The 22,794-nt window shown below is 41.8% G+C and overlaps 1 protein-coding gene across 1 annotated transcript in view; it reads right to left on the bottom strand.

Annotated features, from left to right (window-relative positions):
• Positions 1–22,794, bottom strand: part of DKK2 (dickkopf WNT signaling pathway inhibitor 2) — a 43,356-nt gene that overhangs the window by 5,609 nt on the left and 14,953 nt on the right. The window lies entirely within an intron of this gene.

Raw genomic sequence — 22,794 nt, 5'->3', positions numbered from 1 at the left:
GACCCACACCATTTGGAAGAAAACAAACATCTCCATTCAGCATTTCACTTTGATAACCTTTACTTTACTTATGTGCTTAGTATACTCCTTAAACCTGCCAACTGTTAGACAACGTCCCAATGGCATACAGCACAAAATCTCTTGCACATATAATTTCATGAAAGCAGAGAGAGACATACAAATTTTTCCCATTTTCATCAAAAACAACATTATCTTACAGGAAAACTGTCTCCTAAGCAGAGGGTTAGAAGGTTCTATATTCTCCTCTAAAAAGAGTGAAGGGCAAGTTTATTGCTACAAAAGGAAAAGCCACGATGCTTTAAGGACACATAATGACACCATCACATTCCAGGATCCCTTCTGCTGACTCCCACACAGCTACAAACTATGCTCACTGTCTGCATCTAATTTTACTGCCTATTAAATTAATCATAGATTTTTTCCATTCCTCAAAATTATACTTGAGGAATTTGTTTAGATAAAAAGATGAGAATAAATTTTGGGCACTTTCTGGAAAATGATGTTTACACTTCCTCAACTAATTTTCTCCAGTGTTTTAAATGAATCAAATTGTTGCTTTTATTGTTTTAAAAATGACTCCTGCAATTATTTAACACAAACAAAAAGCTCAATTGACTAATTTTCAATGTAGAATTATTACTTTTTAAATATTTTTAATCAAGACTTGATTTTATTGTTCTCAGGAAAGACAAACATGGGGGCTGTTGAGAATTTGCTGTGAAAACTATTCTTTTACATGGAGAAGTACCTTTTTCTGTCTCTGTGCCATTCTCTTGAGAACTGGAGAAGAAAGAGGTCTGATAATAAAAACATGCAAGATTTTCTAGCTGGGTGGACCCACGCCATTTTCCATGTGATTTCATTAGTTGTTTTCTTTTTCAAAATGTATTTTACAGTAACAAAAGAGCTGCCTGGATATTTCCAGAGTGCTGCTGCTCTGTTACTCCTGCCCTCTGAATATATGCATCTTTGAAGAGTGAAGCTAGAGTGCAGCTGTTTAGAGTAACTAGGCGTGTGCATAAGGCTTTCTCCCTTAAGAATAAGCATTTCCTCTCAAGTTCACCCTCATTCATCAGAGGAGGTCAGATCTTTTAGCTAGGAGTAGTGATAAGAGACAAATGCAAATGCTCACCTGCATGGTACGCTCAAGGCGTAAGTGGATTCTACCTATTCTAGCAAAGCAGACCTAGATAAAATGCTCTCTGCTCAATCTTATCAGTCCTTCCTCTTGGATTTTTCAGCAAGGAATAATCACCAAAAAATTATGATATAGCTAAAGTAAGACCTTACTAAACTAAATAACTGAAAATGCAGAAAAGTAATTTTGTATAGATCTGTGCATGGTTTTACTGAGTTTGGAAAATACTAACACTGCTAGCAGAGGGAAATGCAAATAAAAAACAGATGAACTAGCTAAAACCTGGAGATGAAGGCATTTTAGACCCTTGTCTGTCATCAAGACCTTCATAACCGCATCTTTTTTCCAATATGGGCATGTGGTATACACCTGCAACTTGTCAGCAAGAAGCCTACTTGCAGTTTTCTTTTGGTTCCTCAAATAGCTTTAAAAAAAAGAGTTCCCTGATTCTGAATGGTGCTAACGAATGCTCTTGCGTACCATATCTAGTGTCTGTTTTACTTTTGGCTTTTAGGCTGAGTGACATTTAAAAGACATCTAAGATATGCGCCTCTCAACTTGATCTTTAAGAACGGTGAAAGTAACAAAAGGCAATTTTGACATTCAAAATTGCCAAGAGAAGCAACATACATGTAACTCAGCCTTTAGTCCCACTCTAGAGCCCTGTCCTAAACCAAGATGACATTTTTGAAATTAAAAATAAGCCAAAGCATTCCCCTACCACAGGCCAACAACTGCAGCACATCCACAAATCATTTTGTGTTACATGAAGCTCGGACAACAACTGGCAAGTCCACTCAAAGCCCCAAAAGACCAGCTGCCAGCCAGCTCTGTGAAAAACCTTCTTGCAAATGCCTGATGCCATCAGTTGCCTTGATCTTTCTTCCAAAACCGCCATCCATTTGGCATCTTAGCTATCAATCACCGGGAGCTTGAAACAAAAATGTCTACATAGCCGTGTCTCCTAGTCACTAGACATTCACTGGAATAACTCCTACCTCCCACAAAGTTATTTCTCCCTCTTCACCGTGCTCAGTATTAAAACACAAAAATAAAACAAAATAATATAGTGTGTACATAGCCTTGGCTAACACGAGGGAAGGAAAATGTGTTCATAATTGTCCCATTGCCAGCAGTAGCTGAGCATCTAAGTATAAATATGTATATATAGTTTAAGATACAGGATAAAGAAAAAATATTTGTAAAAACATACAAACTAACAAGAGTCCATGCATAAGTCAAGGTTTTCAGAAACTCTTACACCACAGTGCCTAAAACACAGTCTTTACGTTTGGAGAATAGCAGAGAACATTTCCTATATACAATGCAAAGACACAAATCAGTCCCAGATGGAGAGGGAAAAAGCAAGCTGTAAACCAGCTCTACTTCCCCAGCAATGATAACTAATTCTACAAGGCACTTCATCCCTTCACATTCTTCAGCTCTACATATCATTTTCTGGTCGTAAATCTCTATCCACTAAACACGGCTTTGATATTATGGGAAACCAGATGAAACTGAGATAAAATATGTAGCACTCCCTGAAGCTGCATTTAAACAATCTTGCTTAATTTTTTTATTTATTTTTTTTTTTTAGCCCAGATTACATGCAATCATGTCACTCCTAGCATGGTACAACCTAGATTTGCCTGTGATAGCGTCACATTTCCAGATTGTTTTCTGATGAAGGGCATTGTTTGCTGAGATGTTTTCTCCTCAGACATGCCAATTGGTTTTGTATCCTCCTATAAAATATACTGCTGAATATCTGTCCCAAACCAAAATGCACAGAAAAGATGTACTGGATTTTATGTTGGGGGTTTCAGGCTAGGTATTTAAATGGGTGCTGCTCTTTCTGAGCCAGGATGTCCCTTACATCAGTCCACCACGACTAACCTTTACCAGCTAAGTTATAGCAACATACAAACATTATCCTTTTCTATTTTGAGGCAGAGGGAATCTCCATTCCGGTCCTTCCTGAGTTTGTATTCAAAATGCCAAGAGTACATGATAGAAATACCCAAGGATGCAGTTTATAAAGGGGGAAGTGTTTTTTGTTTTTTTCCTCCAGAGTTGAAAAAGTCCTTCCAGAGCCACTACTGAGGCTCTCTCCTTTGTGTTAAGTTCGCAGTGAGGCTGAGGAAGCAAGTGATTATCTCGCTTCCATGACTAAGTGGCTAATGCCGTGCCTTTGATTTGAGGAGCCTACAGGAGTGAGGTTTATTTCTAATTTCATCTTCCCCTTTTGCCAGAGGAAATCTAGCTTAGCACCTTTCCTCAGCTGACTTGCAATGAGGCTTTCTTGATATGTTTGCTGGAGTCATTTGCTATCCCGCACATTTTATGTGGTCGCCCTGAACCACGGAGTTTCACCACAAGCTGGAATAACACCGAGTGGTGGGGCCGTGGTGCTGTGCAGGCAGGCAGCCCGAGTCTCTCTGTCTGGCACTATAAAACGTAACGCAGAAGCACTCCAGCAGAAGAGTAAGACAGATGCTGTAATGTGCTGAAGGGTGAGTGAATAGCCTGATGGCAGGCACACGTTATAGAGCTGTGGGAGATAAGGGCTTGAATTTCAGCGTGGCCTCCAGCAAATATTTGAAGACAGTATTCCCGGCCAGTGTCTTAGTCACCGGGCTCCCATTTGCTCATATTATGTCGTCTCATTTCTTTTTATGCTGAAGCTACTCCACGCTGTGCTAGCAAACTATGTCAGAGAAAAGTGAGAAGAGCAACTGGCATCCTCACCTAGGCTGTGTCATCACTTACCCAGCACAAGCAGTCCCAGACACCGCTGGCTGCAGACCCACCTCCAACACCGAGAGGAGCTGTACCTAAATAAGTGGTTTGGTGTAACAGATACCAGTACGGAGTCCCCCAAAAGCAGTTAAAGCTTTTTCTTTTTTTTTTTAAACACATCATAAAGTCCTGGTGCAGAGTCAGTGCTGGCAGATGATCACTGCTACTACCACTCCCAGCAGAAGAAACAGCAAGAAGGTTATTTGTTACCCTCTTACCGTGGATCCTGAGCAGTGCTCAAGAAGAGAGCCTCAGTCTCATGTACCGCATAAATGACAAGCTCACTCTGGTTACCACACCAGACACTTGGCCAGGTTCTCTCTAACAAACATCCCACATTGGTTACTGGGAACTGACCTGCAGAACGGGAGAAAAGCCTCTGTCAGCAGTAGAGCTGGCAAGTGAGAGCACTGCGGAGCTACCAGGACAATCCTTCACTGCACTCCCCCAGCAAAGAGGCAGGAGCTGCTGTAAAGGTGAGACAAAGGGCACCAGGAAATGGATACTCGCGTTATCCTAGGAATAACCCTGCTTCCTAGGTACCAGCGTAGTAGCAATCACATTTAGGCAACTACTTGCACATCCCCGGTGATCCCTAGTCGTTAATACCCTACAGGAATACCCGTACTGTTAGGTTATGCTATCACATCCAGCAGAAATATTTTTCTGCTGTCAAAAGACCTCTTTTTTCATATCACCTATTTTCACACCGTGTCTGTGAGACAGCTGACCACAAATGAATTAGCTGTTCCTCACTTGTTCCTTAAGAAGAAAAGCTTATTTTCCTTATTCCAATTAATTATACATTTATAAAATCTAAAACAATGGCTGTCAGAGAGGTGGAAGCTGACCTTTCTACAGCCAGTGTGCTAACTGGATGATCGCATAATTTATTGATCGCATAATTTATTGATCATGAACTGAACTGTAGGTGAGAGAACAGGGTTTCCACCCTCCCCATTAGAGCCGAACAATAGAGCTCGCTGCTCTTTGCTCTCAGGACTGTGCACGTTGCTCAATATCCCACAGCCATCAGGCACGATGAAGCAACCAACTGGCTCAGTCATGGTCCTCTCGTCCTGCTCTGGACAGGGCAGAGCTCTCTTTCTGAGCAAGGACTTTGTTCTCGTAGAGCAAACGCATGAAATAGCCACAGGGGTGCCAGGTCTGCTTTTGCTTTTCTCTCTCTCTCTCTCTGAGAATTAATTCAAAGTAAAAGCATGCCAACAAATTAGGAAATGCAAACATATGCTTTCACCAAATAGCCTGATGTCAAGAATAATTACAGAGAATACAAGTCACTGTTTGACTCCTTGGGTTAGGCTTGATCCTGAGCAGAGATCTCAAAATTGTTTTGTTTTTTAGCAGATCAGGATTGATGGGGCAGTTGCATGCAACACGTGGCCTGTAGAGCTGGATGAATACATTGCACAATGGATTTGTCCCAGTCAACTCTGGAGAGGGAACGAAGATCCTCTCTGTGCAAGGCAATCAAAAGACCTAATGGGATCTCACAGGACACAAACCTTTGTAACAATGGAAATAAGAGCTCTTCACTCAGAACCACATAAATTGGATAAAACAAAATGGAAAAGAAAAAAAAAAGAGCACAAAACAAAACAAACAAACAACAAAAACCCTCCTCCTATAGCTTTTTTTCCTGCAAGGTGACTGAACTGCTTTCTGATAGCTTCTCACATGTGTTCAGACAAATCCACGTCTAGCAGACATACTTTGCCTCGCTTTCTCCTAGCTGTGAAGCGAGCATGTAAATTAAGATGCGGATGGGAAATGACCACCATTTACTACTATTTTGTTTTTAATCCCAAATGAGAAAAGAGCTTATCAGCAGCCATCTGGAGCAGTGCAGTTTTCCCACAGCACTGCTGATGTTGCTGTTTTCTATTCTTAGCTCGACACAAGCATAGATGATAGCGAGGGACCTCACTGTGCACAAGCAGAAAGCCACGGTTAATTTATCCCATGGAGGAAATCACGCTGTGCTCTCAGACAGCTCCAGACATGGATCCTGTCTCAGACTGATCTCATCAGAAACTCTCAACTCTCGGTGTCTGCTGTGGCACAGACCCTTCCTGAAAGCAAAACTCACAGTAGTTGCAGTGAAACAGATTTACTCCATTCAGTTGCCATGACAAGCTTAACGATCCAATCTTTTATTTTTTTCCCCAAGCCTCTTTCTTGTTCAAACATCTCTGACCCACTTCTCTGCCAGACCCAGCGAGAACAGCACCATCTTCTGCCTCTAGGTTAAGCACAGACACTTTCTTCGAACAATAACTTATTTTTAACTCTTCAGCTTAAAACAACACTGCTGTTTATGAGGTCTGATTCAGTCTGACATGGTGCTACATCACGGATGTGTACATTGCAGCCTCCAAAGATCATTCCTTCAAATTGTGTGGCTAATGGCCCCAGAAGCCTGCCTTATTAAGACAATAAATATTCGTGTTTGAAAGTAATACTCAATCCGCTGCTAGACCACCAGGGGAAGAACATTTCTAAAACATGCAGTAGTCCAAGCTCTCACAATTTGCGAGAGCCAAAGAAAACTGAGATCTTAACAACCAAAAAACAAACTTCACTGAGGGCTCTCTGAACCGGCACGGCTGCAGGACTCACGCGGGTCCTGACTCAGGCTTTCCTCATCCCAACAAAATGTCGTGGAAAACAACCTCCTGCTCGGCCAGCGACAGGGACTTGCATGGGGAGATGTGCTTAGGGAGGAAGCATGTGGCTGCAGTACCTGGGGAAAGAAGTCAAACACCTTAAAATAAATACGGGAGCTGTTGCCCTATTGCACACACGGCTCTCCAGCACAAATGGTACCTCTTCCAGTGTGGCCAGAAGACCTCCAAAGACCTTTCATCTAATGGAGTCTCAATTGTACTGTGATCTGATGCGATCTTCCAGCCATACAGTGGTCAACTAGCATTTCTGGTCGACAGCACAACCTCTTGTTCAACAGCTCACAATTCAACACCTGTTCTTACCTGTTCTCTGGTTTGTGTCCTGCTGGGAAGAGGTAAATGGGTGTCTCTTTATAGCTGGCCTTGCCTTCAGGAGGACATACAGAGAAGCCAAACTAGAAGGCTGTAGTGCTGAACTGAGTTACTCCAGAGTCACAGAGGTGCAAAGTTAAAGTGGCTCAATTGAATGCCTGGGTAAACACTGCTATTTGCACTGTGTTGGCCTTAATTTAGTGTGTTCCACATCAGCTGTGAAAGTATAAACTCATAGGTTTAAGACACTTACACTAATACACCTTAAAGTTTATTCAACTTGATGCTACTTTGATTCCCCATCTATAAAACCTGGAATAAGCTCTATTTCCAAATGACTTAAAGGCCAGCACACTATGCCCAAAACATCTTCAGATATATATTATTTATACCACAAAACAGCATAAAACGACTGCCAGGATGCATGTCCGCCAGGATATCACAGTTCCCAAGGCAGCTCAGCTCTGAGTCTTTCTGTGCTATCACACCTTTAAGGTAAGTTACCAGCCTCAGGCTCATACTGGTGTCACTGCTGAATCCTCCCACGTCAAAGGAAGCATACCACGTTTCCTGCACTATGCACGCAGGTGCTCAAGTTTCTCCTCCCTCCCTTGCATCACAACCATGGGACTGCACAGCAATACTCAGCCTTTGGAGAGAGCAGGGACCTCCTACACTGCAACAAATCTTGAGTCTGAAGGAGACCTCCTGTTCCACAAAACTGGTACTTTATAAAAGAGATGACTAAAAAGGTTCAAAAGCTTGGGGAAGAGTCATTTTGTCCCCACATTTTAGGGGTTTTGTCCCAGTGTACATGTATGTGGTTCATATTGCCTGGTAAACTACCACCAACAGCACAACAACAGACAGCATCAAAACAACGTTAGGTAATCCTTGAAGCCAACAATGTAGTGCTAAATCAATGTGACAGGAAGCCTCTAGGTCTTGATTTTATGTCATTTTCGACTGCATCACCAAAGACCGCTCAGAGAATAAAGGTTTGTTGACACGCACTTTGTTCTATGTCCAGCCTTCGCAGCAGACTCTTCTTGTCCTTTTATCTCTGCCTTTTCCCCACCCCTTCTCTAATGGTTTTGCTTTTTAGTTTTGTCTCTAATTGGCTGTTCCAGAGTAGGATTCTTCTGGCTTTTTGATCAGCGTGTTTACTGCTATGGATGAGCAGTAGGTTGCCAAAAACAGTTTTCCCTCGGGATCTATTAACTCTAGAAGTAGGGGTTATTTTATTCATCTCAGAACATTGCCCAGATGGAAGCAGCTAGCAGATCCTGTGGCACAGAAAGCACCAGGCACTAAACTGCAGGTAGGTACTCAGATATTACAACTGGGAGCAGAATAACATTGCTGGGAACTGGCAGCAAGTCACTGTTCAAACACCTGGATCTGCATGTCCCCAAATTGTGATACACTCTCGGGGTGGAGCTTTTATTGGGAACCATCCCTGCAAACATGCATCCAGCAAGAAAGATGAGACGACAGCTTTACTTTCCGAAGTACAGCTACTGAGGAAATACACTTCCTTTGCTTTTACACATCCACAAAGTCTAGGAAAAGCAAGGGGGAAACCCTGTCATATTGAAGTCGGTGCAAAAATTCCATTTGTCTGCTCCAGAGCCTGGAGAGAAAAACGCTTCCAAGTTATAACCATTTGTGCAGTGTCTGCAGTCCTCATCCTGGAAAGGACTCCTAGGTATTCCTTGCAGAGTTCACTTTGCACTGCAGAATACACAGCGTTTAAGACACTAGTTTTCAAAATGCAGTTTCTCTGGCCCTCCTGCTTAAAAGGACAGCCCTGAAGGAAACATGAGTTCATGTCAGCTGGAGAGACGGCCAGAAGACGACGAAGAAGACAAAGGATGTTTCTTCAGATCTTACATTTGGTCTGCATAAGACTAAGAAACAGGAGGAACCTGTAACGCAACCTGGCTTTCCCCATCACAATAGCAGGAAAAATTACAGTACAGGAGCTGCAGCTCCTCATCCTGACTCCTTCCAGCATCGGCTGTGCTTGCAGCAGGGCCAGCAGTGCTCATCCACTGGGACAACCTGAAGAGCTGCCACCCTGGGGCAGGGCTGGGGCACGGCCACCCCCTGTCGAGTGGTGAGTCTTGGGTTGCTCCCTGTTCGGCTGGCTCCTCAGCAACAGGGAAAAGGAAAAAACGTAATGCGAGGCTATTAAGGCAAATTATCACACTTGACACAAAGGAGGCCAAAGATGGCAGAAAAGGAAAGGACCCTTACAGCGTCATTAAAAAGTCATCATGCTCTTATTAGATGATTAAGTTAGGGCTGCCTACTCGACTTCAGCCTGTGGTAAAAATCGTAGCAATCAAGGTTTCAACACTATTTACCCTTTTTTTTTTTTTTTTTCTCCTTTTCTTTTAAAATGCTCCTAGTTAATTTTGCACAAACAAGCAAGCATGAACAACACAGCAAGGCAAGAATAACTTGTGAGTAAAACCAGATGAACACTAACATATTTACATAGTGTAATGACTTCACTATTAATTCAAACAAACCCAGGCCCCAATTCTCCGAAGAGAGAGCTCAGCACATGCAGTCCAGGAGGCAAGAACAGGGTGGCTTCAGACTACATTTCTGTCTGCAGCCCTGGAGTGAGCAGGGGCTGCTCTTGGTTTCAGCCTGCAATAGCCACCGAGGGACCATCTTTCATTCCAGACATCGCACTCTGACTACGCCCTCCTCTCGCTCTTATGGGCCCCTTTCCATCTCCAGGCAAGACTTCTCTCAGCACTAGGGACCATAGCACAGAGGGGATGGGACAAAAATGTGGAAATCCCTTAGGGTCACAGTCATGCGATAAAAAAAAAAGAGAAAAAAAAGTAGACTCGGGTTTCGTATCTGCAGGGGATGGGGGGTGCAGAATAGTGGCAGTCGTTTCTTGATAAAGGTACCAAAAAAAGTCCAGAGAAAAAGATTTAATCCTATGCAGTTCATAGATCAAGTCAAAAAGGACACTGTGCTCTTCTAGTGGTGATCAGCACACAATTACCTAGGGTTCTGGCACATAGCATTGGATTAACTATAGGTCCAGCCCCCATCCTCAGAATAAGCTGACTCTGCAGCTAAGACTGCAATTTGTCCTCTTCCCCGCTACATTTTGCCATATTTTCTGGACTTATGTTTTCAAGCACTCTCGTCTAGTCTGAAAATAATATTCTTTATGTGGAGTTATGGAATCTCCTCTTTGTTCCTAGATGTCTTGGATGTTAATCAACATAAAGTCATTAAAAAGTTTAATCCCCTATGCTTGGCACAACATCAGACTGCGAGCAGTTTCTTTGTAACAGTCTTTGGAATAAATATCCATTAAAGATTTGTTTTTTCCTTATACTGGTCACCCACATTTTATAGTGGGTGGCCCTTTCGTTTATCCCCTTACTGTATTTCCATTTCTGAAGCTAAGCCAGATGCAGCAACCTGATCCCATTTTTCAGTTCACACAAGTTTATTGTAATGAAAAGTTCCACGTCTATCTGAAACTTGTTAGGAAAGCCAAAGAAACAGGAACCATGGCAAAACTGCACCACCTTCTTGACAGCTTTTATTCTGCATGAGTTGGATTCTCCAAGGTAGTGCATGCCTCGCTGGCAAGCATTTTTGCATTTGGATGCCCCAGAGTGCAAACAAAAGGGTCAAGCCATTCCTGAACTACCCTTGTTGGGATTATTTGCATCACAGCCATGCCCAGAGGCAGTGTCTAGGTGCTGTGCTCCCCCACAGTTCTGTATGGTCAGCTTTTCAACTGCTGGGTAGTCTTCATAAGCAAGACCAAACAAGGGCAGAAAAAACATTAAGGTTGTTGGTTGGTTGGTTTTGTTGGCTTTTCTTCTTCTTCTTTTTTTTTTTTTTCTTTTACACAGATGGAAACAGTAGAGGTGATTAAATGGCTCGGCTATGCCAAGGCCACATAAGAAGTCAACTATACACAAATAATTTTTTTTCCAGCCCCCACCCAATTAACTGCAAGATTCTTTCCTTTTTCTGAACTTGCACCCTTCCTTTCAGATGTGCACATTAGAAGTGATTCTGTACCTTTGGCAATTACCCCTTTTATAAGGGCATACAACTACAAATCAAGGCAACCACGTTTACCAACCAAGTATGAAAATATAAATTTCTACTTTCAAGTCTTAGCCATGATGTGTATTGTACATAAATAAACTGATTACCTAAAGCATATTTTACAGTTGAACATATTCAACCTGTTTAAAACTGCCTTGTATTTCTTAGAGCATGGACATGTGCACAACTTGCCGTAAGCTCCGTGCTGAAATGAACTGTTGACCATGGCTATCTGATTGTGGCAAAGGAAGATTTCCTTACTCACTTCTTGCTAGAGTGTTTGCTGGAAGATATAAAGGAGATGTGATTTACTATTTCCCTTGTGCTACAGCAAAAATAAAATAATAATAATAATAATGTTGTATTATTTTAGCTAGAAGTATTTATAACTGAGTGCTGGGTAGTTCAGCTAGCAGCAATGCAACTTCAGCATTCAAATGCCGAATGCTATTTATCTGTTTGTGCTTGTGAGAACATATGCATATTTGTAATGGCTAACTATACACAGAGCATGATTCACCTCTTAGGCAATGGATTATTTCCCTTGTTACATTGCAAGGAGGCAAAAAAAAGCAGACGAGACTGACAAGAATGAAAAGTACTTCATCACTGAAAAGTAATGAAGTGATGCTGGATGGCTTTCCCTGGTCATGGGAAGGGTATTTTTCCCACGTCAAGCAACTCCCTTCCATTTTCCTGCTCTTCATAATCTCCAGGAGACAGGGCTGCACAGAACAGTTCACACCTGAAACAAGCAAGACAACGCAATGCCATGGCAGGGCACCCTCAGCACCGTGCTCTGACGAGCTCTCAGGCTTGAGGATTTCTCTCCCCTTGCACCGTACCAGCAGTGCTGGTGGTGGTGGTGGTGCACCCACCCTGCTGCAAGAGCTGCAGAACCCACCAGGCAGCTCTTCACATTTGCAGGAGTCTAAATTCACCCGTTTACGTGCTTTGTGAAAAACAATCAGTCAGTCAAACAGAAAACGTGACCTTGCACGTAGACCACTCAGTCCTAAAACAGACACAGTTCCCACTGGCTTTACAGGATTTTCCAAGTAGGAAAATCAGCCCATCCTGTTAATGTAGCAGAACATCGCTGTTAAAATGCTACAGCATCTTCTAAATCAGGCGCTTTAACTCTGCAGCTTAGCATTTTGAATCCTGTCCAGAGGAGCACGAGTAGAAAAGCCCATCCCTGGAAGCACTGAAATTGCCATTTTCAATGCTGTTGGTACTGTCAGTGGCACCAAAGGTATCAGCTTCTACTGCATCCTGCTTTGCAAGTGCCAACTCTCCATGTTCAGTGTGGATGCAAAAGCTAAAGGAAGCAGGAAGGACTCCCTCTGGCCCAGGGGAAGCAACCCCAGTTCCCACAATGGGAAGCTGCTGCTCTGAACACTCCTGTAAATCCCTGTCCAGCGCCCTGACTCTCAGAGGCCTTGCTGGAGTTATGTTCTTATGACATTTTTTTAGACCTAAATGGGCAGGCTGCATTGAAAGCACCGGTTTTATTCCCGAAAACCTGCCCTTGTCCCTCTGGTGCACTGTTCTCATTTCAATCAACATTCTCTGGACCTGGCCCAGAGACAAGACAGCGCTCTACCTTATTAACCTTAAAAGGTTAACAATTAAAATCCATACAGTGGAGAGAGATGCTTTGTCACTAAACGAGAACCATTTTCATCATCATAATTAAAATGATCAGTCAGAATTCTTGGCTTGAGGTGTCGGGCCACCTTGCTGAGCTGCCACAGAGTATATGAATCAATACGTATGAATTACTTTAAATTTAGTATAAGTAGTAGATAGCATATAGTGTGCATATCGAGACTTGATATAATTTAAGTATCTTTAACCAGGTTTATTCAATGGAAGAGATCTTTTTCTCTATTAAACCAATGCAATCACGCTGAAATCTACAGCCTGAACGCATACAGGAGCATTGGGATCACTGGTAGCAGTGCAGATACTGAGAGCAGCCCCTCAGCAAGCCCCATCATACAAGAACTGCTCCTCAGTTAGGCTTTGGCGCGCTGCAGAATATTGATTGAACATGAAAATGCTGCCACGTTACTGCTACGGCATTTTTCTAGCACATTTTGAGAGAAAATAAACACTAAAACACTCCTTCTAAAACACTCCTTTCCAAATATTTTTGCATTTTCCCCCATCTTATATTGACAATGCAGTGCCTCTCCCAGCTACTTACACAGACCTTCGCCGACCTTCTTTCCTTGTTCCTTTTCAGTGCCAGCTTCTTTTTACTTACGGTTAAACCACAGTTGTTTACCGTATACCAAAATATTCGAGTTAATTATCTTAAAGTCTTGAAGTCAAAGTACATATGGTTTGGAAACGAGGGTCTGTCTTAGGCCTGCCTTTCATGTAAATACGCGCACACGCACACGGCGGGATGGAAAATGCCTGCATGGTACAGATTTGCCGAGGAACGTGCAGTAGTACCCTTATCATCCTTATCGGGTGTAACTCAAGAAAGGCTTTTGAAAAGTTCAAAAGAAAAGCAGCAAATTATTGTTTTAATGAGGCTCCATTAGGCAGGACTCTGTTCATGCCTCTCCCGGATCCCTGTTTTCATTAGCACGCAACATGAATAACAGCAAAGCTATTTGTATGGAGCTCGCTGCTCGGGCGCAGGCTCCCACTCTTTCTAAGAGGAGCCCTGGCTTTCTTTTAGATGTACAATCCAGCCCTGCTGTTATCTGCTCTGGGAGAAAAAAAGAAAAAAACACTAATGCAAATTAATGGGAATTTTGTGGCTGGCCAACAAAGGGGCTTTCCCAGCCAAAATCAGAACAAAGGTTTTAATTTACTAAGTAAATCAAAAGCTAGAAGGCATAATCTTGCAATCTCTCCCTAATGTGAGCAGTCCTTGCTGTCATATGGGATCTCATGGTTTTGCCGGGCTTCACAATGGGTTTACCCATTAAAGACTTCACACATGAGTTAAGATGTGCAGAGCAGATCATAAATACATGGCAGCACAAAAATATTATGCAATGTAGATGTGTTAGTTGGAAGCATTCGCTTCTAAGTCAGAGCAACTTGGAAAAACTCTCAAAAAAATGCAAACAAACAGTCTGTTTTGTTCACAGAAAAGCTCAGGCTCTGTGCGTCAATTTTTCTGAAACCCCACATCCACTCATCTGTGCACGGAGCAATGTCATGGTCTGACAATGCCTTCAAAAAGTCCATTTTGTACTTCCGAAATGAAACCCTTTCAAAGCTTAAATAATCTGCTTTTGTAGCCTAACCAAGCTCATAAATATTTAAGTCATTAGACACATTTGCAACTCTAAAAATATTTTTAAAAACATCGCTGTGTTCAGAAAAAGCAGCTGTACAGCACTCCATAAATCTACTTTTTCTGCGTGTTCTGAGCAGAACCTGTTTCAACTTCAGTTCAGCACTGCAGAACAAACACATCTGAGAGAACAGGCCAGTTACTTTTTGATCCTGAGCCTCTCTCCATCTGCAATTACAGCTAAGGCAGCGCTTACGTTTCGGCTGCTCCATGCGGCCACCAAACCTACCCTAGAAATCAACCAAAGACCTACAAGGCGTCTGGTGCACGCATGGCCCCGTTAGCTCTGATGGGATCACCGGCCGAAGGGTTTGCCCTATGTGAGGGAATACGGGAGCTCTGGGCTCTGAATATCAGGCTCCTTGGGGCAAAATAGAAAATACCTGCAGAGCCGTAGTCAAGTCCTAGCCAAAAGAGGTGCTGGGTCTCTGCCCGCTGTGACAGCTTTGACTTGGGCGCCCTGCGTCGCTTCTCCATGGCCCACCAGGCAATGAGCCTTTTAGCGCTCCAGATTCTGCCTAAGTTTTGCCCCAAAAAAGGGCCTAAAGTGACTGGTAAAAGGTTTGCTGTCCCGGTCTCCCCCTGGCAAGGTGCTTTCTGCCAAGGGAGCTGTGAAGCCACCCCACAGTGGGGCACAGCACCTCCCGAGCATGTCTGCACCCAGTGTTTGCTGCTAACAACACCTCAACTCTTGGCAAGGTGCTGCCACCCTTCAATTTCCAAGTAACTACCAAATTCAGCATGAGGGAGGGGATGTTGTTTTCAAAATTCAGGAATTAACACACTCAGAAAACATTTTAACCACTTTTGAACATTTAACCCTACCCAAGAGTTTGCAAGAAGCAGTACCACTGAAAGGCTACCTACCAGCTCTCCGATGTGGACTCTCAGAAGAGAATCACCAAGCAACACAAGCAAGAAAAAACTTTTTTTTTTTTTTTTTTTTCCAATCTGCTTTTCTATAACAGCCTTAGGAGTATCATATCACCAAAAGGAAAAACAACAACAAAAAGTGCTAAGAATGAGCTTCAGGTACTGTTTAGAGACTGGTTTGCATCCACAACCAGGGCTGGTGACTTCAAGAGAGAGTTTCTCCTAGAAAATCCTATTTAGCACGAGGCAGTGTGTCACAGACTCCATATTAAAGCTACCACATTCAGGATTTCAAGGGAGGGAGGCTAAAGCCTGTACACAGAGAGGCTGATGATTTCATATTTAAAATTCCTTCACTTATATACACATGACACGAGCATATAGCAGAGAGATAACATGGGACCATCCTGGTATGTGGCAAATAACAACAGAATATGACAAACCCCCATCATTTTCAAGTATCTTTCTGATAATATTATTTATACTTACAATTTCTGTCTATTGAGAGGCAGCTGAGGAACCTCAGTTTCAGACAAGACCTACATTGTCCTAAGCAAGTGGGAATAGGAATTCCAGTGTAAATGCCAGAAGGGTTCAAATCTAGCTCTGTGGTGGATTTACAAAGAGCTGAATGAGGTCCAAAGTCTTTAAGGATATGTCAACAAATCAAATTGAAAACACAGCTATTCCAACAAGGGATCTGTATGTACTTACATACCGCATATTGGCATACCTGCCATGGGAGAACTGGGTTTGGTTAACGTAGTTAGGAAACTCTTCATTTAAATTTTATTTGCTTCTCTCTTTTGAAAACAGCTTACTAGTTTCTTTTTTTCTTTTATGGGCCACCAAATTACATGTGACCAAATGTACCTATTTAGTGAAAATGGGTTCCATTAGTATGTAATCTTATCCTTGCATTGTTTTCTTCTGAAGGAAAATAATGGGGAACAGGTGGTGATGCTTAGCATCAGGCTCCTGTTTCTAGAATTACAATCTACTGGGAGCCACCAGCAATCTCTGAAAGCTGTCATAAGTGCTCAGGAACTAGTATGATCCAGAGCACACTCAATACATTAAAGCGTCTTTTTGAAAATTTAAGTAGGTGTGACAGGAGAAAACTGGCTGAATGGCGCAGGGATCCTAACGTGTCCCTGCAAAGGGTCGTGATTTCCTTCTGCATCCCACAATAAATAACTCAACCTGGCCTCCATTTCCACAGCAGAAATTAGACATTTAAAAAATTCAAATAGGTACCATATGCACTATAAACCTTTCTGGTTTAGCATTCAAACGGAGCCGCATTCACGTTGTTGGAAAATATGGGATTTAGATTCTCCTAGAAGAATATTAAAAAGCTGTTCCTTTACACTTATTTATCCTTTTCTCAGTATGACAAAAACAGCTGTGTTGATAAATATCTCCCTGATTTAGTTTGAAAACCTACTGATGTCACACCACGCAAATTCACCCCGTGGGTCACGACACCGCGTGACGAATGGACATTTCTTTGTTTTATCAATCCCATCCTTGTCTTACCAAATGGGAAGATGTTGGGAAATAATTCCATACAACTGACGACTGTGTTTTCCAATGCCTTCTCATGATGAGCATGAGTCAGAAGCAACACCAGCTAGAAAGGAGCTAAACAAGCAAACAAGCATTATAGCCACGGTTTAAAATTTGGCACCAAAGCCAAGGAGTAGGACAAAGGCAACGTGCGTTTGGCATGGCAAGTTCAGTGGACATACAGCTTTCCAGAAGGAGATATTGGAGGCTGGCTGATATCCCCAACTACTGTTTTGCACTAGATCTGCCAAGATGCACACTTGCACGAGGAAGCACTTAATGCAGGTTTGTTCTCCGGCATTACAGTCTGGGAATGACAGAATTCAAAAGGAGATATTTGCAGGGCCAGATTTTGTGTTGGTGGCAATTGGCAATCACCCACTGATTTCTACAGGCATGTGTCAAATTACACCAAGTAGTCAGATTGTACCTCTTGCATAGGGACATGATGGCAATGTTGCATTTATTGTTACTGTACTTATTTCTTTTGGGACACCTTGGTCAAAGTCAAAGCAGTCCCTGCAAGTTGCAATCATTTGAAGCTAGGCTAACGTCAGCAGGTTTGGGGCTGGAACGTGTATTTTTGCTATTTTTGTTCTCACCTGAGTTAGCTTTCCTCTAAGAAGGCAGCATGGTAAGCTGCAATTCTACAGGAACCACATTCCAAATCAACAGTGCTCAGGAAATGCTTTTACTGCTCCTCCAAGTCCTAACGCAGAGAGAATCACCTTTCTCCAAAGAGACTCACGTATGTGGTTCTCCTCATGAAGCCTATGGCTGTAAGAAAAAAAAATGACACGGTGCCCATTGCTTTGAAGACACAATAGCAGGAAAACCACCTTATAGAAGCAAGACAAGCCCAGTCCACAAACCAGGGAGCGATGGCCAAAGACAAAGGTGTTAGGGGAAAGAGAAGGGCAAATATTATTTGCCCTCTATGCACATCATGCTAACAACAAAGCTTTTCTCTTTAAACTCTGTTTAAACAGAACTGTTATCACAGATTTTGTTTGTTTTAACCTAAGAAACACTAGTCTGGAGGTACGAAACCGCTAAGTCTTAATTTGCCTTTCTACCTGAAATCAGGCAGCCGATGTAAAGGGCTGTGTTAAACTGTCCCATCAGATCTATCCCGAATAAGCAGGGTTCTGAATTTTCTTAATAGAGCAAACATTTCCCACACTTAGCACTCCTGCTAACCTGCATCCAGCTACAGTGCCTGAAAACACTTCTGGCATGTGCAGCACCAGCAACATTCCTGACCAAATGGACAATCGCAGAATTATTGTTACTGGTGGTGACTGAACCAGCAAAAGTGCACAGCTTGATCCCAGGAAAGGTTTAATCTCCAGAGGATGAGATCATCCTCAGCCTATTTTGTGAGCTGACTAAATTTAGACACTGGCAAACAATTCACATGAAAGCAGGTTATGCCATTTTTCAAGAAACATGATTCAGAATAACTTTACTTGAATTCCAAACTTCAAACTTATCTTCTTATCTAACAGTGTTTAAAAAAATGGCTATTCTTTGATCAGTGAATAAGACTGAATACTGATGTTTAGCATCATGAATAATTTAAGTTTTGAAGAGATCTAATTTCTGGAAGGCTTTTTTTTTCTTTTTTTCCTCGTAACAAAATCCAAAGGTTTCATGTCTTTATCAAACTTCCCAAGAATATGTCCTTTTGTGAGTTTGTGAGAGGTAAGAAGTAGAAAATAACTTATAACCTTCCTGCTTAATCCATAGACTGTAAATAGTATATATTGCACATATATGTATATGACCATAAAGTTTTAAGTCAGCTGTAATGTACAAAACAAACAAACAAACAAAAAAAGCTATTCCAGTGGAAAACACAGACGTTGTCCTTTCTATACTATTTCTAAAATTAAGTCCTTGGCTAAATTCTTAGAAGATTTTAAAGCTAGAAATGTTTTAGTCACTTTCTGAATTTTTTTTTTCCACAACCTGACTGATCGCTCTCTAAGTCAATTGCAGCATAAATTCCCCTAGCCTGGAGCACAATGATTTTGGATTTAGCTGTCATAAATATCACAAACTTATAAATATTGTACTGCTGAAACTTAATTTTTTTAATGTGTGAAGCAATTGTGATGAATCCTACCATGCAACAACTATGTGAGAGCAAAAGATAAACAGGGAATTGAATGCTCGATTTCCACGGATCTCCCTTTGTGATCAATTTCTGTAGCCTTCCAAGCACCAGATGATTTTACCATCTTTTTTCAAAGAACAGAACTCTTCATTTTCAAAACCATGTGTTGCCAAATGAATCTCTAGTGAGTTGTATTATTCTGAACCAGCTGGGAGATGGTACATATACAAGCATATACATATTACATAAGGGATGGAGTTCATGGTACTGTGATTTCAACAGTTTGCTGATAAACAAAGTGATTACTTTTTGCCAGGTTGCATTTCTCCACAAGCAGAACATGAGCACTTTGTGGCAGCACACTTTGTAGACAAACTGCGTTGCCCTGCATTTGACGCAGTTGTTCACCCCTCTCAGTTTGTAAAATCTGGATCCAATTTTCAAATGAAAGATCACTTTGCTGAACATTTATTTTTACTGTGGAATTGCTTTACCAATGTTTGGTGAATAGGCTCTTTTCAACCTCGGAGATTATTTATTTAGATATTTTTTTTTTCTCTTCAAAACGTTGGTGGAAAATGTTTGCCTGCTGGAGGGGCACCACATGCTTCTGATCTGAAGGTTGACTGACTTGTACTGCCTAAAAAGCACCTTGTCAGCAAGCAGAAGTACAGGCAGGAGGTTAAATGGTTGTTACATATTGAAACGAACTGGGAATTGCAGCCCGGGCTTCCAATGTCTGTCAGATGAATTGAGTTCCAGTCTAATTCAGAGTCCTGGGAGCTTAGGTTTCTATACGCTGAGGAGTTTACAAAACTGAAAACTATAACATCGCAAAGAGATGGATGAGCAAGAACTAAACACACCAGCGTGAAAGCTGCGAAGGATGAATGTGGCAGTACCCCACTGATAAAAGAGCAAATACAGGTTCCCAAAGCAAATACTTTTCCTATCTGTGACAAATCGTGGTGTAGGAGAAGGCTTCTGCTTAGAAACCATAAAAGGATTTTTGAGTACTCCACATTTTTTTTGTTGTAGGCTTAAAAAGAAAAAAGAAGCTTTTCATCCCAATATTTTTTATGGGAAAATGGACCAGTCTCAAAGGAATCTTGCTCTTTCCATTACATTTCTTTTTGTTTCTTCTTAAGAAATAAATGCACTAGGTTCTGATATTTCCAGGAATACTGGAACCAGAATATTTTGTCAAAAAGTAGAATTCTAAAAGTAGAATATATTAGATATGTATCTTTTAAAAACAAGTATTTCCAAGGCAAATTTAGAAAAGCTGTTTATTTAAACAGTATCATTTTCAACCACTGTGCTTCCTATTATACTTTATGACATGTAACACCATTCTGTATTAATTTCATCTGTGTCTTTCTTCTCCGAAAATACCCTGATTACCACTGTGTAAATGTTTGGATTGGTCATCTGAGTTATCATCTCCCGAATGTTTTGCGTTACTGAAAATATGAATTTATTTCAGAAAAGAGCATTTCCACATACCGGGGAATTTCAGGCGGCATACAGTGACGAGATTTTGGAATCAACCCCATAAAAGTTTAGTATAACCGATGACTCAGTAGACCAAGCAGTGGACTTTAAAAGACAGGCTTTCCCTCACAGGCCAATCAAGTGGTCCTTTGTGCTTTTGAATGAGGTGGTCATCCATCGAATGCAACTTCTGGAGCAAGTTTCACAGCATTCGGTTTCATTTGCACCCCCAAACCAGCAGACCTTCTGGGAAGGTAATCCCTGCTGTTTCTCCAATACTTCGTGCACCCAGAATTGTTTGAACGAGTCGGTTCTTTTATTGCAATTTAACTTCTGCATATGTACCTTCTAATACTGGTAATGCAATGCAACACTTTGGAAGCTATAAGAAATTATTTTAACCATTTTAACTATTGTATGAAGCCTTACTGAATCCCAAGAAGAGACTTAAATAAGATGTTAAATAAATAATTATTTAACAACAGTTCTTTGCTTTTAAATATACCCTCTTGCAAAGGCATAATACCACTGTCCTATGGGAAGAATTTCGAGTTTTCAATGAGTTTTTGAAAACGCTGACATGAGAAGTGACACAGACATGTTGGGTTGCCTGTAGACATAGCACCATAGAAACATTTAGGTTGGAAAAGACTTGTAAGATCATCAGGTTCAACCCTCACACAACAAGTCCACCACTAAACCATGGCCCTAAGTGCTGCGTCCATGCATCTCTTAAATACCTCCAGGGACAGAGGCTCCACCACTTCCCTGGCAGCCTGTTCCAGTGCCCAGCCACACTTGCCATGAAGAAACTCTGCCAAATATCCAGTCAAAACATCCCCAGTGCAACTTGAGGCTGTTGCCTCGTGTCCTCTCACTTGTCACCCAAGAAGAGGCTGACACCCTCCTCGCTCCTCTCAGGGAGTTGTAGAGAGTGGTGAGATCTCCCCTTAGCCCAAGTTCCTTCAGCCACTCCTTTTATATCTCATTCTCTAGATGTTTATGACATCTAAATAGGTGGGATGATTTTCAAAAGTGATTAAGCACCTAGTGCCTTCCATCTACAACCTGTAATCATTGCTGGAATCTCAATTTGAAAAATCAGCCAGCGTACCTAAAAAAGGTCCTGTAAAAGGGCCCTGACAGCCCCACATTAGCCAGAAGAAAAATCAAAAACAACCCAACCAAAACAACAACAAGCAAGCAACCAGCCAAGCACTTGTGGCCCTTGTAAATACTATATCACATTATAAACAGTGTGCTCAGATAACCAATACAGTATGTATGCACAAAACTGGCAGAATAAACGTATACACCATTAGTTGGGATTTTCTTTTTTTAAAAAATAATAATAATAAAAAAAAACCATGTCCTACATGTATAACACTGTATTTTCAAGCTGTGCGAATTCCCACCTTTGCGTGATGCAGATGGACATCTGGTGACATCAGCATCACAGTGAGGAAAGACAACCCCACCACCCCAGCACTTACAACACAGTGGCTTTTAGTTAGGCTCCCTACAATTTCTGGTGTCATGGACCTGAAAGATGAAGTGAGAGATTCTTGGGTTGACTGCCATCCTGAGCTGTTCTTTGTTCTCAGCTGCCTGTATCCATCTGTAGATGGAGCTTCTGGCACCAACTCAAGAGGAAGGGATAATTTGCTGTTGAGACCAAGTTTGCTGACCTTATCTATGGGAAGCTCTGCCTTCAGAGATCTGAGCAGAAAAATGAAGGTGGATGCTGAAGGCAACTGTAAGTAAATTCATTGAGCTACAAAGAATTTGCCATAGAGGCACCCCACAAAGTTACAGGATGTGCTTATGAAGTTTCTATAAAATATGAAGATACTCAGCCCTATGTATAATGATAACCCGGGAGGACAGAATTTACTCACAACCACAAAAGAGCTTGAGGAAGTAACAAAGGAAAGCCCCTGCAACCAGAAGACTCTCCCCTCCCCAAACAAAAATGCTCATTCTGAGTGATGAATGGTTTGAAAATCTGAACCCTTTCTGAAAGTATTTACTTCCTTTAGCTGACCAAATGGTAGCAAAGTTGTTTGAAATGTCTACCCCCACTTGTGTGTGCTACATACTTTGTAAATCTGTCCTAAGCCTCTTTGTCTATTGCTTCGTTTTTCCATTTCCTTTTCATTACAGTCATGTTTTCCATTCACTGCAGTGATCTCTCTGGAATATTAATGCGTAGTCTAGAAGTCTCTCTGGATAACAACCCCACACCAAAGTTTGTGGGAGTATTCACACTGATTTCAGTGGACACTTCTGGACCTAAAGCTCCAGTCCAGCAGAGTACTTAAATATTTGCCTA

Source organism: Aythya marila, assembly GCF_965140915.1.
Source record: "Aythya marila genome assembly, chromosome: 4".
Taxonomy (NCBI): domain Eukaryota; kingdom Metazoa; phylum Chordata; class Aves; order Anseriformes; family Anatidae; genus Aythya; species Aythya marila.
This window is presented reverse-complemented; position numbering and strand designations above follow the sequence as displayed.